General features: G+C 37.9%; 1 protein-coding gene across 1 annotated transcript in view; it reads right to left on the minus strand.

Annotated features, from left to right (window-relative positions):
- The window catches only part of METTL8 (methyltransferase 8, methylcytidine), a 228,344-nt gene that overhangs the window by 15,289 nt on the left and 192,928 nt on the right, over positions 1-20,127 (minus strand). The window contains exon 16 of the mRNA XM_049106092.1: positions 7,809-7,893. The gene's annotated coding sequence lies outside the window, so the exon portion shown is untranslated. The remainder of the gene's footprint in view (positions 1-7,808; positions 7,894-20,127) is intronic.

Consider the following 20,127-nt stretch of genomic DNA (forward strand, 5'->3'; position numbering starts at 1 on the left):
ACCACTCTACCTGTAGTTCTCCCTCTGACCAGCTTTATTTTTCTTTATATTTTTAAAAGGTTCATTTCTTGATTTTTGAAGGAGAGAGAGGGGGAAAGAGAAAGAAAGAGAGTGAATGGGGAGAAGAGGCAGAAAGAGTGAAAGAGGGAAAGCAGACTCCCCGCTGAGCAGGGATTCCAGGACCTGAGCTAAAACCAAGAATTGACCCTTAACCAACTGAGCTACCCAGGTGCCTGCTTTATTTTTCTCTAGACGTCTTCTTCGCTATCTGAAATTATATTACATATATGTATTTTTTCTGTGTTAGTAGTCGGTGTTTTTCACCCTAGAATGCAAGCTCCCTGAGGGTCAACTTTTATTTATGTATATCTGGTTTCCCATCACCTGTTTTTATCTTTAACATATCTAAAATTGGGATGCCTCTTAAAATTAATGGCATGACATAGTGAAATTAGCAGTGTTTTTGTCTTTGTATAATACAAAATAAAAGTGAACATTATAGTCAATGTATTTTACTTTTTTCCTTTCAATTTTATTGAGATGTAATTGACATATAGCACTGTATAAGTTTAAGGTATACCACATAGTGACTTACATATATTGTGAAATGATTACCACAATAAGCTTAGTTAACATCTGTCACCTCATATACTTACCAAAAAGAGAAAAAAAAAAAAAAAAAAAGAAGGAAAAAGAAAAAATGTTTTACCTTGAGATGAGAACTTTTAGGGTCTACTCTCCCTAGCAACTTTCATATACATGTACAGCAGTGTTACTATGGTCATCATGTTATATTTCACCTCTCCGGTACTATTTTATTTTATTTTATTTTATTTTATTATTTTTTAAAGATTTTATTTATTCATTCATGATACACAGAGAGAGGCAGAGACACAGGCAGAGGGAGAAGCAGGGAGCCCGACGCGGGATTCGATCCTGGGACTCCAGATCACGCCCTGGGCCAAAGGCAGGCGCTAAACCACTGAGCCATCCAGGGATCGCCCCTTATTTATTTTATACCTCAAAGCTTATACCTTTTGACCCTCTTCATCCAATTCCCCCACCCACTACCAATAGTCAATGTGTTTTAGACTCAATGAAATATGGTGGTAGGCACTCAATAAGTAATATAATGGGCTGGGAGCACTGAATTACCATATAAATAATTAGAATAAATGTTAACATACCTGGACCCAAAAAATTATATCCTGGTTACCAAATAAATAGAAGAAATGCACCATAGAGACACCTGGGTGGCTCAGTGGTTGAGTGTCAGCTTTCGGCTCAGGTCTGATCCTGAAGTTCCTGGATCAAGTCCCACATCAGGCTCCCAGCAGGGAGCCTGCCTCTCCTTCTGCCTATGTCTCTACCTCTCTCTCTGCCTCTTTCATGAATAAACAAATAAAAAATCTTAAAAAGAAGAAGAAGAAGAAGAAGAAGAAGAAGAAGAAGAAGAAGAAGAAGAAGAAGAAGAAGAAGAATGAAGAGGAGGAGGAGGAATAGAAGAAATAGAGTTTCATTGGTACGAAGGGGACAAAGCCCTGGTTGCACCTCAAACACTATTGTGAGTTCCCTTGGAATGAAGAACCCTGTAGTCTTGAGGGTGGAGAGGGAGTCACTGGAAAGAAAAATAAAATTTGAAACTGAACTGTCGGGACACCTGGGTGGCTCAGTGGTTGAGTGTCTGCCTTTGGCTCAGGGAGTGATCCCGGGATCTGGGATCAAGTCCCACATTGGGTTCTTTGCAGGAAGCCTGCTTCTCCCTCTGCTTGTGTCTCTGCCTCTCTCTCTCTCTCTGTCTCATGAATAAATAAATAAAACCTTAAAAAAAACCCAAAAAGAAACAGAACTGTTCACCAAAGAAAAAGAAGTATCAAAGATACTGGAGAAAGTTTTGTCCAAAACCTGTATCTTCTCAACGATGCAAATATAGCGGATCACACCCTGGGTCAAAGACAGGTGCTAAACCACTGAGCCACCCAGGGATCCCCAGTAATCCTCATTTTACAAATGAGAAAGCTGATGTTTGGAGGGCTTAGGAAACTTGTCTAAAGTCACACAGGGATTAAAGAAGAAACAAGAATAGGACCCCAGGTCTGCTTGAGGCCAGGATCCATGGTCTCAACTGCTCTGCACACTGACTTTTATTTTTTTCCATTTCCAAAGACTATGCCCCTTAATTTCAGTATGGAATGTCATGGAGCTTTTGATTACAGACAAGAGCTGAAGGGGAGTGTGCCCTCACCATTTCCTACTGCCTGACTGTCTTTCTTTTTCCCTGAAAAAGAAACAGAAGGCTTGGGTGCAGACAAACTTTGTGACAACAGTGGTAACAAAAGCTCTAGAACAGGCAAAACAACAGTGAAAAGATAACTCCAAGGCTGACAAAATAACCAAGACATATTTAAGCAATTCATTAGCTGAAAGGGATTAAGAATCAGTCAGCTTTATAAGGAAAATTATCAAGAAACCTAAGATCTTACTTGTCTAAATGGACTCAAACCAAGCTGCTGTAATGTACCTTGCTTTTATTCTTTTTGTTAAACATTTATAGACTTATTAAACTAAAGAAATATAAGGTGGGTTTAAGCTTTGTACCCCTTTCCTGGTTTGGGGTATCAATTTAACTGAACATTATCAGAACACTCTTAATTTTCAAATATTATGGACTTTTACACTGATGACTATTAAATTTTATATATACTTTTTATTGCATTGGATAATTCAGTGGATTTTCAGTGCTGTAATATTTGAATGGCTCCTTCCAAGTTTCTGAGGTAGCTTGCACCTGCACTAGTTACAGCTTTTTATAGCCTCATCTAAAGATGGATTTGAAGACTATTCTAATATTTATTGTTATACCAGAATGGGTCTTACATTCCATATAAGAAGATATGGAATAGCATTTACTGACTGTATAGGGAAATTGGCAATGCTACTGTGATGACAAGAACAGTTGTAGTGGTGTGACCGATTTATTCATTTCCTTAATAACCTTCATAGTTGTAATGAGTCATCCCTGTCTCTTGTTTTAAATTATAGGGCACCCTTTTATTCCCAAACCAAATGAATATACAGGATGACATTTTTTTTCTTTCTCGCTCTCATTTCAAAGACCTAATTTTTCATAATCTAGCAGTTAAGAGAATCAGACAGACGTGAGTTGGAATCCTAGCTAAGAGTAAGAAAAGGTTAAAGAAGGTGTGGATTCCTCCACTGTCCCCGACTTGTCCTCTAGACATCTTTCAGAGGCTTTGAAACATGGCCAGGCTCTGTTGCTGTGAGTCTGACATTTAAGCAGCTAGCCCCTTCCATTCCTTATATGACAAAAGGAAGAAGAGAAGAAGATGAAGTCGTTTTTGGTTTGACAGTCAAGCAGACAGTGTTTGCTCTATCCATTAATTTCATAATTCATAAATAAGGAACTTTTTAAGGAGCCATTAAAGAATAGTCATCTGAGAAGGCAGGAGAATGCATCCACCTTCCAGGTCCCAGTGTGTTAGTAAGTGGTGTTTGTCATAGAAATTAAAATATTGAGCTGATAAGAGAAAAATCCCCAACATATTATTAGCTGTTGTATCCATATTAATATATTTCTTCTTCAGCATAGATAATTGAAATCACAGATTAGTAACATAGTAGTGCTGCAAACTAGAGAGACCTATGATTCCTGGAAACAGAGGAGGAACTGTAGGAGCTGAGAAGATTGCAACATGTTTTAACTTGTTGCTCCAGTAGCACACAAGGCTGTTCTACATTGGCTTAAAAATGAGTGACTGTTATTTAGACAAAGGTTTGAAACCAAATTTTCAATCATGTAAATTCTGCAAATGAGTCACTTGACATGTTAGAAAGAGTATGTGGACATAGAAACAATGCTAGGAGGTATTTTTGACTTTAACATCAAGTCCAAAATTAGAGAAGATGCCCCTCATGAGATATAAAACTATAGGCCTAATGAAAACGTTGAAAAGTTCAGAGATGATTAACTCTTATAATGATGATTGAGGAGTTATATTTAGATCAAGGAACAAATTCATTCTGTAAGAAACCTTGAGCACAAGAAAGTTTCTGTTTGTGTTGTGAACAAAAACAGTAAAGGTCTGCCATTTGTTCTGATCTTTCAACAGAAGCCAGAAGAATTACTGTCTCATTAAGGGAAAGAGTAGCTGAAACAAAATATGGTGTTTCTTTTATGAGCTGGAAATAAAACATCAAAGTTGGTGGTGTAAAACTATAATATCACCAAGACCCCCAAATTGTCAGACTCGCAAGTGAAAGCAATGTTGATTTATTTCTTGACTTCAATTAGTATGAATCATTTCTTGTGCTTAAGCAAGGAGGTGTAAATACAAAAACCCTGAAGCATTAATGAGCATTTGAGAAATCCAAAGTCAAAAACCGAGCCAACACATGAACCAAAGTGCTCTAAAGTTGTCATATGTCTCCAGAGCTGCTCTCCACCATGGTAACAACATGGTTAACTTCAATGTTCTAGGTCTGATGGCTTCACTTCCTAACTTGTCCAGCCAGACCTCACAATCCATCACTTCAGCCCCACTCTTGGAAAGGCAATTAACTTCATTATTTTTCTGAACAGTTATTCACTGAAATTCTGGATCAATCCAACCATTGGCTTCTCCCTGATATACCTGAACATCTGGAGAAAAAAAATCATGAAGCTATCAAAAATTAATGTTAGTAATGGATATCTCTAGGGACAGGGTTATGGGGACATTGCACTCTTTGTACTAATAAATGTAGAAGAGATGATGGAATTAGAAAAAAAAAAGTCACTTTTTGGCTATCAGCATAGTGATAATTCAGATAAGAGGCATCAATGGATGCTATTACCAAAGGGTGAAAGTGGAACGAGAAACAAAATCTTACATAGTCTCAAAGTACCTCTTTCAAATACTAATTATAAAAGGGTGGAGAGGGCAGCCCTGCTGGCTCAGCAGTTTAGTGCCACCTTCAGCCCAGGGCGTGATCCTGGAGACCCGAGATCGAGTCCCACATTGGGCTCCCTGCATGGAGCCTGCTTCTCCCTCTGCCTGTGTCTCTGCCTCTCATGAATAAAGAAATGAAATCTTCAAAAAAAAAAAGTTTAAAAATAAAATAAAAGGGTGGAGAAGTAATTTTTCAGTCAAGAGACCTCTCAGATACCATCTTAAGCAACTGATCCAATTAATGTCACCAGAAATGGGACAAACTGAAATTGTGGGCTACCCATTGGGATTCAATAAGAAGAATCCAACTTCAACACTCTGATGTTCCAGGATGATCTGTCTTATTATAAGGAAACTTCAAATAAACCTACATTGAGAGATATACGAATTTATTGGTTTGTAGTCTTAAAAAAATGTCAAGGTCATGGAATTAAGGAATGATTGAAGAACTCTTTCAGAGTAAAAGAGATGAGAGAGACGTGACAACTGGGTACAACATGACAATATGTGTTTTTTAGCACCATGACACAGTTAACTCAATTCTGACACTACCTGGAGAAAGCATCAGATCCCACAAGTTAAGGGCTCACTCTGACAAGACTGCCTCTCCCCAGTTCAGATGCCACTTGCAAGTCCAGGTTGTTACCTGTACTTCTGACCAACTAGCTATAAACCAGGGTTCCCACCCCTTCCTCAGGTTTGATTACTTTGCAAGAGCAGCAAATAGAACTCAGAGGAACATCTGCTTATGTTTATTAGATTATTATAAAAGGATAACTACCAGATGGAAGAGATGCATATGCAAGACATGAGGTAAGGGTCAAGAAGCTTCCATGATCTCTAGGTGTGCCACTCTCCCCTCATCTCTATGTGTTCACAAACTGAACTCCATCTTTTGAGTTTTATGGAGACTTCATTACACAGGCATGATTAATAAAATCATACCCAGGGCAGCCCTGGTGGCCCAGTGGTTTAGCGCTGCCTTTGACCAGGGTATGATCCTGGAGACCCGGGATCAAGTCCCACGTCAGGCTCCCTGCATGGAGCCTGCTTCTCCCTCTGCCTGTGTCTCTGCCTCTCTCTCTCTCTCTGTGTATGTGTCTGTCATGAATAAATAAATAAAATAAAGATATCTGAGGGGTGAAACTAAATTTCCAACCTCCTAACTACAGGTTTGGCTCCACCAGCAACCAGCCCCCATCCTACAGGGCTTTCCAAATCACCTGTGGTTAAAAGGGGTTTGTAATGAATATCAAGACACCTTTCCTGCTCTTATGACTTAGGAAATTCCAAGAGGGGATCCCTGGGTGGCGCAGCGGTTTGGCGCCTGCCTTTGGCCCAGGGCGCGATCCTGGAGACCCGGGATCGAATCCCACGTCGGGCTCCCTGCATGGAGTCTGTTTCTCCCTCTGCCTGTGTCTCTGCCTCTCTCTCTCTTTCTCTGTGTCTCTCATGAATAAATAAATAAAATCTTAAAAAATATAAATAAAAATAAAGATGAGTGTCTATGAATTTCCACTCATTTTGAGAAATAGAATATCAATAATGTTAAAGTTCCCAGCATGCTCCTTTCTATCTCACCTCTCTGCCCAGGAAACATTATTCTGAATGTGTTTTGTTTTGTTTTTTTAAGATTTAGCACATAGGGACCCCTGGGTGGCTCAGTGGTTGAGCGTTTGCCTTCAGCTGGCTCAGGGCGTGATCTTGGATCCTGGGATCTAGTCCCACATCGGGCTCCCTGCACGGAGCTTGCTTCTCCCTCTGCCTGTGTCTCTGACTCTCTCTCTCTATGTCTGTCATGAATGAATAAATAAAATCAATTAAAAATATTTAGCACATATATAGAAATTCCTAAATACTATTTTCAATAAATAAATTTAGCTTCCCCCTCTTCTTTATTGTTTACTTTTATTTCTTCTTTAAATCATCTGTTTTATCTTTTACCCATTTTTCTATCAGCTTGGGATTTTCCTTATTTGTTTTGGAAATAATCTTAACATACTATGGATATTATCTTTATCTGTTGTATATGTTGCAAGTATTTTTTTTCCTAGTCTGATGCTTGTCTCTTAATTTTGTAGCTTTGTGTAGTGACTTTTATTGCACAGATTTTTAAAAATATTTTATTTATTTATTCATGAGAGACACAGAGAGAGAGAGGCAGAGACACAGGCAGAGGGAGAAGCAGGCTCCATGCAGGGAGCCCGATGCGGGACTCGATCCTGGGGCTCCAGGATCATGCCCTGGGCTGAAGGCAGGCGCTAAACCGCTGAGCCACCCAGGAATCCCCCACTGTACAGATGTTTTAAATATTTATGGGGTCAAGTCTGCCTCATAAATTTATTTATGACCACTTGGTTTCTCATCCTATCCAGGAAGATCTTCTTGTTTAAAGATATCCTCCTATATTTTCTTCTAATACTTTGGTAGTTTTGTTTGTTTTTATGGTAGATCTTTAATCCATAAATAATTTATTATTTGTTTATGGTGTGAGGTAAGAATCTAAATTGTCTTTTTTTTTTCACTTGTGATAGAATAATAGCCCAGAAGAGATGTCAACACCCTAACCCCCAAAACTTATAAACATTACCTTACCTGGCAAATGATATTTTACAGAGGTGATTAAGGTTATGGAATTTGAAATGAGAAAATTATCCTGGATTATCTGGGTGGGCCCAATCTAATAACATGAATCCTTAAAAACAGAGAATTATTCATGGCTGTGGTCAGAGGGAAACATGACTGTGGAATGGTTAGAGAAATGCAATGCTGTTAGCTTTGGAGATGGAAAAGGAGGCCAAGAACCAAGGAATAAGGGTGGCATCTAGAACTGGGAAAAGCAAGGAAATAGAGGCTTACCTATAGTCTTCCAGAAAAAATGCAGTCCTGCTGACACTTCACTTTTCGTCCACTGATATCTGTGTCAGACCTTTGACCTATAGAACTGTAAGATAATGAATTTGTACTGTTTAAGGCACCAGGTTTTGGTAACTTATTAATTAGAACTTATTAATTAGAATCCATTCCTGTTCCTACTAAATTAAAATGCCATCTTTATTGCATAAATAATTCCCATGCACATGTTGGTTTCTGAACTCTTTATTTTGATAACACTGGTCAGCATGGATCTCTTTTCCTGACCCAAAACCATATTGTTTTAATTACCATTACTTTATAATTTTTTTAATGTCTTGAATCCTTCCTTTCCTTTTTTTTTTTTTTTTTTTTTTAAATAAGCTCCATGCGTAGCTGGAGCCCAATGCCAGGCTTGAACTTACAACCCTGAGATCAAGACCTGACTGAGATCAAGAGTCAGAGTCTTAACTGACTGAGCCACACAGGTGCCTTTTAATCTCCAACCCTACCTCTTTTTTAAAGACCTCATCATTTTTCTCTTTCCTCGCATCTTAACCACTTTCTCCAGCTTCACCCTCTAGTTTATTTTCCATATATTACTAGCATGATTTAAAATAAAGGTATCATCAGATTTCTACCCTTTAAGTCCTTCATGGTCATCCTTCATCTTCAATACAAAGTCCACATTCCTTGGTAAGGTGCATAAAAATGGTATGATGAAGGATGCTGCCTATCTCACAGTGTCATCTCCTGCCCCTTTGCTCCAGACATCAAAGAACTTGAAGCTCACAGAGTGCACCACACTTTCAACCCTTTGTATCTTTGGATATGTTGCTGCCTCTGCCTAGAATACCTTCCATTTCTTCTCCAAGCCAATTAGCACTGTACATTCAAAACTCAGAAGAGCATCAAATTCCCTCAGCAGACTTTCTGCACTCCTCACTGTTAGACTGAACTAGTGCTCCTCCCTTGCACTCCCATAGCAGCACAAATACATCTCTTCTAGCATTTACTTACAACTGCAATTGTTGGTTTACTTGTCTACCTCCTTCACTAGATAGTGATCTCTTCAAAGGCAGGAATTGTCTTTCATTTATGTATCCATGTGCTTAACAGAATACTAACAATCTTGTAATAATAATAAGAGTATGAAAAATAATGAAATAAGTGGTGCCTCTTATTAAAACCTGGGCTAGGTGGTTTCCATAATTTAATAGCCACTAAGTGTCAGCTCATAATTTTGTGTTCTGTGAAACTATTTTTACCTAAAAATAATATTGTCCAGCTTGTTCACTCATCTTATTCACAAGACTTGGCTACAAGCAACTTTGGGATGTTTCCAAAGGAAGAAAGTTTCCTACGTTGAACAAATTCAAAAGAACATGACTCAGGCTCTAAAAGTAATCCAGAAAAGAATTTCTTAAATATTTTGAATAGAATGGTATTATTGGATTATTTTGATAGGAATAACCCTTATTTAAATGCCTGTGAGAACCACCAGATTTGGTTAGGTGCCCCTCTTCTGTGTTCCCATAGCAATGAACACAAATATTTAGCCAACCTCGTATTGTGTGATATGGAAGTGATGTGTTTATTTTTTTCCCATTACCAGTGGTTTTCAATCAGGAGGACAGTGCAGCCCTTCAGCCCTTGTAGGGGTGTTTGGGGAAATTTTTGATTGTCATAATGACAAGAGGGAGGCGCTACTGTCATTTAGTGTCTAGAAGCCAGAGATGCTGAATATCCTACACTGAGCAGGATAACCTAGTACAACAAAGAATTATCCTGCCTAATATGCCCACAGTGACCTCATAAAGAAGCTGATTTTATTTATCTTTGATTTCCTATTGGCTAGAAGAAATCCAGCCCTGAAAGGCACTATGAATTGGAACTGCAAAGTAATGGGGGCAGGAACACCTTGTCATAATGTGTAGGTTATATGGGTTTAAATAATCCGATTACTTTGTAATCACCATTCATAGTTGATTTCTACTTTTCTGTATTATATAATTGATGAAAGGCAAATGGTAAGAGAGTAAAGTCATTAAATCAGATATCTCTTTTTCTTTTTTTGGTCCAGGTAAAGTTAATTCTGATAGAAATAGGAAAAACAAACCATCTTTAGTATTTTCTTCCATCAATCCACCCACTCAGAGTCTCCTTCATATTTTGGCATCTACCTCCAGAAACCTCCCCAATTTGGCACCACCTGGGAAAGATATCTTGGCCTGGAATATATACACCTGGAATATACCCAGCCCATCAGGGTCCAAAATCTAATTGTTTAAACTGATAATCCAAGTGGATTCTAGATAATATGGTTTCCAAATTATCTCTAAATTCCCTTCCAGTTTTAACATTCTATGATTCAATACTCATTAAAAGTCTATAATAGTTCACAAGTCCTTCCTAAGTTTGTTCATGACTCTAACCTATTAATAAGCACTTACATTTTGTGCCAGTATCATAAGTTGAAGGTCAAGAGAAAATTTTAAGAAGGGAGCACAAGACCATTTCAGTCAAGAGGGAGATATTTTCTGGGCTGCTGGGTTTTAGGTTACTCTGATCATGATTTTTAGGAAACCAGTTTCCACCATTCCCTAGGCCCATTGCCTAGTTGTAAAACAGTATTGTTTATTGTCCACTTTGGCTGGAATGTCAACTTCATAAGAACAAGATCCTTGTCAGCTCAATTTGCACTGCATTCCCAAGACCTAGAACTGTATCCATTATATCATGGCCCTCATTAAATAATTGTTGAATAAATGAATGGACTAATAAGTAATTTATTGTAAGTAGAGACTTAATCGTTTACAAATAAAAGAATAGAGTAGCATATTCTACAGCAAAAGGAAACTTCATGTTGAGGGGCAACTGTGTGACAGATTGTAAACTTTGGACTGAATTGCAAAGTCATGGGAGGGGTGAGGAACCTATATGCATGACATGAAATATAAAAACAGATATGGGTGAATTATAAAGAGCCCTTAAGCCTGCTATGAAGGTCAAATAAAATTCATTGATCCCTCAAGTCTGATTTGGGTGAAGAATATCTGATAAGCTCTCGGCAAAAATAAGATCAATTCTCAAGTGTTACCCTGAAAAATTTAGTCTTTTAGCTTAACCAATAATCTGGACACTCTTAAACTCTTATTTTACAGGATCCTCATATGCACATTAGGAACTGAGCAAAATATCTCATAAGAGTAATATTTAATACCTATCAGTGGTATACAGAGAAATGACAACTCATTTACATCATTTGTGTTTATAAGAACCAGTAATTATTTCCATTTTATAAAAGGACAAAATAAAGATATATGAAATATATAAGTCAACTATGGACCAACCTAAGTGAAATTTCACATCCTAAGTGAAATTTCTATGCAACCAGACTAAAGCAAAAGAATTTAAATAAAATTGAAAAATCAATTCAAACATTGACAGTACCATAGTTTTAAGACTTCAAATATTTCCTGATTTTATTTTATTTTTTAAGATTTTATTTATTTATTCATGAGACACACACACACACACACACACACACACACACAGAGGCAAAGACACAGGCAGAGGGAGAAGCAGGCTCCATGCAGGGAGCCTGACATGGGACTCGATCCTTGGTCTCCAGGATCACACCCTGGGCTGAAGGCGGCGCTAAACCACTGAGCCACCGGGGCTCCTATTTCTTGATTTTAAAATGTCAATGAGAAATATGGGAAAGACTTGTGAAAATAATGTGCATTATTTATTGCATAGGCTAACAAATTTTTTAAATGTTCAAAGTTCTACAGAGGATTGCAAAAGAAATTTTATCTCCTGGATCCTTAATTCAAAATCACTATTATAGGAAGTGTTTCAATTTGCAATTGTATGCAGCAGCAAATAACAGAAAAACATAATAATTTTTTTTCATGTAATGAGGAGTGTGAGGGTAAACAGTGACATCAGTCCAGAAGCCTTCCTTTCTACCTTTCTGCATCTCTATCTTAGCACATGGTGTTTGGCACTCATGTTATTTTGTGGTCACAAGACCGCTGCTCCACCTCTGGCATTGCACCTGAATTCCAAGCAGGAAGAAAGTGACAAAGGGCAAAAGGTATGTGCTAGCTAAAACCTGGAAGAGATTTTTCAGAAATCTCTATTCAGTGACTTTTCGCTAATGTCTCCTTGACTAGAACTTGTCTCACGTGGCCACCCCAAGCTGTAAGGAAAGCTGTGAAATGTACTGTTTTGCTGACACATTGCCATACTCTTGGTCTCTGTAGGATAGATGCAACTATCAAGATAGATACAACTGTTCAAGTTGATGCAGATTGAAGATCCAACTCAGAGACACCTGGTTTTGAAAGGGTGTGAACCTCAGAGGCAAATTTACCCTGATGCTGATGAAACCTACACTTTAACCTCCTCACTTATATGGATCCCTCCAAGGCCTTGGGAGAAATCCTGGACATGTGTTCGTTCACAAAGTCATATATTTTTGTAAAATTTGCACAATTGAGATATTTTAATGGCAATTAATAAATATCATTGTTCTTGCCCCTCTGAACTTTCCACCGTCATGACAGGTGAGTGTGTTGGAATGGCATGGATAGTTGGGGAATCAGGCTAAGTCAGAGCTAAATTGAGGACACATTCAGTTTGAATTAAGTGGGATATATCAAGGAGGTTCACACATTAAGGAGGTTTTGTGTATGGTTGAGTTCTTGCCAGTGTAGGAATTGTTTCCAGGGATACCCCTACTGCCCACTATGCTAATTCACCTGGCACCATGATGTGAAGGTACAGGGTTCAACATAAAGCTTGTCGATCAACCACTATAATAGGACATCAGTGACAAATTGTTCAGTGAGGGTCTTCAACTCAATGAGTAGTCAGTCACTGACGAGAATGTTTGAAATGCTCTAAAATCTCATATATGAAGAAACTAGGTAAAAGTTTCCCCAAATTTGACAATAACCCTGATACTTTACTTGACATTTCTGATAAATTTTGATGCTGAAAGAAACTTTTCTAAGTTTTAAATAACAGATTTCAAGCTTGTGTAGAGGAAAGGCAGGATTACCTTTCTAGTCCATGTAAAATGGACTTCCTATGAAGAGGAAATGGAAACCTTCCCATGAAGAGGCAAACCACAAGCATGCAGCAAAAAATATACTTTAAAAATAGAAATGTGTCAAGCAGTTAATCAAATTTGTGTTGTTTTCCCTAGACTTTGTGATATTCATGGTATGTGTCAGTTTAAAACATCTAATTTGTTGTGATTCCTTTCTTCATTTTAAATAGTTGCTTTTGTTCCTAATTTTGTATTCTTTCTACTAACAAGTCCTTCCTACCTACAAATTGGGTAACTTTCAAGTCTCATGGAACCTAGATCTGCCATTGAGCTTCAGGAAACCTGTGAGTCCCCCAATAAGAAGTAATCTCTCAGGCCTTCCAGATTTACTTTTACATCCATTGGGGAAAAAAGGAGTGTAAGGAGAGTAACAGTCTCCTCAAGTAGAATCAGACTGGCTACGATACCCACTTGAGGTGTCCTTTCCCCTGCTCTGTATCCTGAATTCACTTGGTCTTTTTAGGTGAAGGTCATTGTCGGGACCTTCATCCCACAGCATCCAGGAGTGGGCCACAGGAAGAAGCAAAATGGAGTTGAGTTGTTAATTCTTTTACTCTTCCCATGGTATCCTCACAGACTCCATTTGTCACATACCCATATTAACACTCTTTCTGCCTAGATGTAAGAAGGACATGTCCAGTAAAACATCAATCCCACAAATTTCTCCTTCTTTGGTAGGATACACTGGGGGGAGTGCTGCCTACTAGAATTTTCTCTGAAGATTCCCAAAGCACACTAGATCTTCAGAGTTTTGAAAAGTGCAGGTGGGTTGACTTTGATTCTATCAATTCCCAATGTAATTTAATCGTAAGATCCCATGAACCTTAGAATACATCTTAAGAATTTTTGCTCAAAATTGGTATACAAATGTTATATTCATATTATTGTTGCTTTCACTACACAAATGTCAAGGCTCCAAGGGCATTTGGATTTTAAGCAGCTCTTGGTAACAAGAGAAACCAATCTGTTACAATGGACTTTAGGGCGTCATGGCCCAAAGGGTAGATATAGTTTAAGACAATGTTAGTGCACCATCTGTACACACTTCAGATTCCGAGGTGTTGATGACTGTTTTTCTAGCCATTCATACAGCAGTTATTGAACCTGGTTACAAAAGAGAAGATTACAATGGAGGATGTTGTTACTTGATTATGTTTCCATGCTGTATTCTCAGATTTGGAATTAGTTCCTTTTTTTTTTTTTTTGCAAGATAACAAATTCTTTTATTTGCCAGCGAAGAGCAACACAGGTATCCAGAGATAGGACGCTACTGCCTAACCTGACCTCCTGGCTGGAGTAATGCCACAAAGGCTTCGTTGTTCACTGGCTGTAGGCACAGTAGCTTCTCAAGGAAAAATAGGGTTTTTCTACAAAAAAACTTATGTGAGGTTAACTGGGGAGAGGACAACTAGAATGGAAACAGTACCAGGGCACTCAGCTTCCCTAACCAAGTTCAACGTTGACACACATTTCCCACCGTGGAAATAACCACTGGAATAGGAAATAACCTATTATATCAATAATACTTTAACACAGGCACTTTTCAGTTTTTAGTTACAGAATCCATGGAATGATTAAGGTATAAAAGCTGCTAGTTTTCCTTGGTTAATAATAAAGCCAGTTTGGATTGCTATAAGAAATCTTGTTTAAATTTGCTCTTTAAAACATTCAGCTTAGGGACTCCTGGGTGGCTCAGTGGTTGAGGGTCTGCCTTTTAGCTCAGGACGTGATTCTAGTCTGGAACCGAGTCCCACATTAGGCTCCCTACAAGGAGCCTGCTTCTTTGTGTATGTCTCTGCCTCTCTCTGTGTCTCTCATGAATAAATAAATAAAATCTTTAAAAAATAAAAATAAAACATTCTGCTTGGGTATAAACTTGTATAGTATCATAACCAAGCATTTGGTCAAAGAAGGGAATCTATGAGTTCACCCATATGCTAAGATAAAGCAAATGCATGAAGTTAGGAGCCATGCTTAGAAATATCAATCCTAACAGTGAACGAATGAAAGGCCTACTTTAGAAGGAGAATCACTACCACCATGGCTTCAGAAACCTTACCAAAACTCTGTGTCTTAAATAACACAAGATACTTCTCCATGTTGACTTAGAGTTTTTTGTTTGCATTTATTATTTATTTATTTATTTATTTATTTATTTATTTATTTAATAATACAATTGACTGGCCTTGGACATATTTGGATTAAAAAAATTTTTGTTTTTACTTTTTGCTCTAAAAGCAAACGGTTTACATGCCAGTACATAGAGGGCATAACTGGGGCTCTCCATTGATGAAATATATTTTTTTGGTTTCTATTCACATTAGTCTGTAAACACAAAGCCCAGGAAAGTAGGGAAATCAGCCTCTGCAATCAGAGCTGCCACATACAATTGTGCAGGTTGTGAACTATACAACTGGCACAGCTATATACAGCAGCCTCCTGCTGCAATCCTTCATGGGGATCTGTGCTGTAATCTTCCATACTTGCAGAAGTCGACTGAAGAAGGGGAATCTTATGAAATCCTGTGATTTTTTTTCACACATGAAGCCAAGTTGATAATTTATTCTCTAACTTTGAGTTCCACACTCTTTATTATGGAGTACATTTTTATAGTTGGGAGAAAATCTTAGTGAAATAAAATTTGAATAAAAATTAGAAGTGGGGCTACCTGGCTGGCTCAATTGGAAGAGCATGCAACTCTTGGCCTCGGGGTTGTGACTTTGAGCCCGCCGTTGGATAGAGAGATTACTAAAAAAAAAAAAAAAAAAAAAAAAAGGAATAAACTATTTAAAAAAATTAGAACTAGGGCAGCCCCAGTGGCGCAGCGGTTTGGCGCCGCCTGCAGCCTGGGGTGTGATCCTAGAGACCCAGGATCGAGTCCTGCATCAGGCTCCCTGCATGGAGCCTGCTTCTCCCTCTGCCTCTCTCTCTCTCTGTCTCTATGTTAAATAAATAAAATCTTAAAAAAAAATTAGAACTAAAAAAACAAAATACAAATTAGAAGGGAAAGTCATTGTAATTATTTTCTATTAAGAGAAAAACATCCTTTTTAAGATATTTTAATTGAAGTGCAAGGTTTCTGGCAACCACTGCATGAATCATTATTCTGCTCATTTCCTGCTCTTTTTCTAACACACCACTTTCCTCAATGAGTTCAAAATACAGAATGTCTATGGCTGGCAAGTTGGAGTCAGTAACAGGCGTCCCTACTTTAAATCTTCTTATACTTAACTGGTAATCTCAGAATATGAGATTTCTTGCCTTAAATATGTTAGAAAAAAAGATTATGGAAAAGGAAACTGGTTAGATAACATTTTCCTCGAAATAGCATTTTTTAAAACTTCATAACAGTACAGAACTATAGGAACAAATATAAAACATTTAAAAGAATTTAATATTGTGTTTTAAAAGTGTTATCAATAGGGGCACCTGCATGGCTCAGTCAGTTAAGCATCTGCTTTCAGCTCAGGACATGATCTTGGGGTCCTGGGATGGAGCCCCACCTCAGGCTCTCTGCTCAGCAGAAAGCCTGCTTCTCCCTTTCCCTCTGCCTGCTGCTCCCCCTGCTTATATTCTCTCTCTGTGTCAAATAAATAAATAAAAATCTTTTTAAAAATAATAAATAAAAATGAAAGTTTATCAATGGATTGCCTGCATCAGAATCACTGGGAGGGCTTGCTAAAATAGAGGTTCCTGGCTCCACCCCAGACTTTTAAAATTGGGGTAGATGAGAACTCCAGAATCTGCATTTCAGCTAATACCCTCACATAACTCCTTAGAAGGCTAAGATTTGAGAACCACTGCACTAAAGTTTCTTGTTAATGGAATAGACATTATTTGTTCCTCTTGTATCCTTAATACCTAACATGCCACCTGAATCAGAGAAGATGGTCAATAAATGTTACATACGCAACTCGTATAGAGGAGATGGTCTTTCTCCTCTTAAATCACAAGTAAGTCCAATCAAGAGTTTACCTAAAGAAAGTATTCATCTAGGGACACCGGAGTGGCTCAGTGGTTGAGCATCTGCCTTCAGCTCAGGGAGTGATCCCGGGGTTCCAGGATTGAGTACCACATCGGCTCCCTGTGTGGAGCCTGCTTCTTCCTTTGCCTGTGTCCCTGCCTCTCTCTTTCTGTGTCTCTCATGAAGAAATAAATAAAATCTTTAAAAAAGAAAGAAAGAAAGAAAGAAAGAAAGAAAGAAAGAAAGAAGAAAAAGAAAAGGAAGAAAGAAGAAAGAAAGAAAGAAAAAGAAAGAAAGAAAGAAAGAAAGAAAAAGAAAGAAAGAAAGAAAGAAAGAAGAAAGAAAGAAAGAAAGAAAGAAAGAAAGAAAGAAAGAAAGAAAGAAAGAAAAAAGAAAGAAAGAAAGAAAGAATGAATCTAGAGGCGCCTGGCTGGCTCAGTCCATAAAACATATATGACTTTTGATCTCAGGGTTGTGAGTTCAAGTACCGTGTTGGATATAGAGATCACTTAAAAATAAAATATTTTTTTTAAAAAAAGGTATTTATCTATATTCTATAGTTACTAGGGAAAAACAAGTAGAAAAAAAAGTGAGGCAAAGGACATAGGATGGCCAACTGGAAATACATTGTGAATGTATTTGACATGCATATTTAATGTGTGATATAAATGCATAGCCTCACTTAATGTGCTATAAATTTGTCAGCTCAATTAATTAAAGCATGAATTTTTTTTGCTCAGAGGCACCATTTAAGAAATAACGATGGATCAACAGAGTCCCAATATCTCAACTGCAAAAAATATGTAAAATACTTGCATCTTATGGATAAGTAGAACGATTTTCGATATAAAAATTTGCACATTTAAAACTGCAATGGAAAAATCCTAGAATGAATGTGCCAAAGTAAAGGATTGAAGTGGTTTGGATAGGATGTATAAAAGGGCCATTATAACTATTGAATGAGCAGGTTGTGAGAGCAGCTGGGCTGGATAGAGTTGGTGGTTGGGTTGGCGGTGATGAGAATGGGCGGTTAGACCAGTATCCAAAGATGATTCAGAAATAAGGCCTGATTGACTAAGGGACAGAAATGATAAATGATAACAAATGGCCTTCAAAACCCTGTATGATCAGAGAAATTGGACCCTAATAAGTTTATCCTTCAATCTGGATAAGCAAATCTTTGCTTATTTCAATTCTTTACTGATTATAACTTAAAGTCTTTCATATCTATTTACCTATTGATCAAATTTAATGTAAATTATAGCACATTTCCACATTTTGGTACCTTATTTAATTGATTACAATGAATAGAGCATGGCTCTGATATCACCAGAATCAACATTCTTGGTAATGTGTAACATAAATTATTAAAAAATAAGCCTTAAGTCCTGTTCATCCAGTAAGTTTCTAATGAAAGGGCCATGTACCCAAATTCATTTTTCAAAATAATGAAAAGATTGTTTTCTAAAAGCATCTGTAACTAAATTGTTTACTACTTGGAAGTATTTCTCTTAGAAGTACTACTTTATTAGCAGCGTATATGTGTATCTTTTAGATTGGTTTTGTAGGCTAGCCCATAAAATCATGCTAGAGTCACTCTGAACTCAAAAAGCCCCAAGAATAATGAGTCTTTCTGAGCCTTGATATCTAAAGCCCTGTGTCACTCTGAAGTTCGAAGGATCACCCAGCCAGTAGGTTTTCCTGTATGTTTGTTTTGGGAGTGAGGCATAGCTGAAGAGGCAGATCCCCTTTGTCGGGGAAGTGTTTTTTCATGAGGAAGGGTTATCTTGCAGATTCAGAATTGAACCTGTACATTTCAGAGCCTAATCTCCCAAAAAGGTTCTACACAGTTGAAATTATGGAATTTGAGGTTTGGTATTTTTGTGTCTTCATCATATAGAATGCCAGTGAAAAACTTGAAATTCTGTTGTTATTTTAAATAGAGAAAGTCGGGGATCCCTGGGTGGCGCAGCGGTTTAGCGCCTGCCTTTGACCCAGGGCGCGATCCTGGAGACCCGGGATCGAATCCCACGTCGGGCTACTGGTGCATGGAGCCTGCTTCTCCCTCTGCCTATGTCTCTCTCTCTCTCTCTCTCTCTGTGACTATCATAAATAAATAAAAATTTAAAAAAATGCTTCAGTGCATCCTTCAGGTGTTTCTTTAGGCATCCCGTATACTGGGTAGTTAAATTTCAGCAGAGTAATACCCTCACATACAGGAGTTTTAAATTTTGGGGTGTACAACAATAACGATTTGAACATATTTGTATCATATGATTATCCGGAAGCTATGATTCTTTACTCTGCATACCATTCAGATGACTTACATAGCCCACATTCCACAATCCTGGTGTGATGTATAGGGATCCATAAAGGTAAACTTGAGTTTAGAAATTTTAAAATTCAGGCGAACTAAATTAGACAAAATTAAAACTATTTGGGAGATTCATATCAGGTACTAATCAGCATCAGAAATATATTAGGATCAATCACTTTGTATTATTTTTTATTTATTTAAATTACTTAAAAATTGCTTCTAAGTCACATTAGGCACTCAACTGAAACTTCGTTTTATATTATCAGCTTTCCTTATTCTAATTTCATCACAAAAGCCTGCATATTTATAGAGCAAGTTTGTGATTAGTTTCATTTATTTATTTATTTATTTATTTATTTATTTATTTATAAAGGTTTTATTTATTTATTTATGAGAGACCCAGAGAGGGAGAGAGAGAGAAAGGCAGAGACACAGGCAGAGGGAGAAGCAGGCTCCATGCAGGGAGCCCGATGCGGGACTGGATCCTGGGTCTCCAGGATCACGCCCTGAGCCAAAGGCAGATGCTCAACCACTGAGCCACCCAGGCATCCCATGTGATTAGTTTTAAATTCACTTTACCAGTGTTTGTCAATTAATTATGATTTAATTGCCACTACATTGTTTACAGATATATATGCAATGTTTCATTATCAGTCATTGAACCTTCTTAAAATCACTGGCTGGAGAGCCACTATTTGGTAAGAGCCACATTATCAACACTAACCCTGCCTGGCCTTAGTTCCGAGGATTTGAGAGGACAATTGGGCCATATATATATATATATTTTAAAGGTTTTATTTATTTATTCATAGAGATGCAGAGAGAGAGAGAGAGAGGCAGAGACACAGGCAGAGGGAGAAGCAGGCCCCATGCAGGGAGCCCGACGCGGGACTCGATCCAGGGTCTCCAGATCACGCCCCTG

The sequence above is a fragment of the Canis lupus genome, chromosome 36 (genome assembly GCF_003254725.2).
Source record: "Canis lupus dingo isolate Sandy chromosome 36, ASM325472v2, whole genome shotgun sequence".
Taxonomy (NCBI): Eukaryota; Metazoa; Chordata; class Mammalia; order Carnivora; family Canidae; genus Canis; species Canis lupus.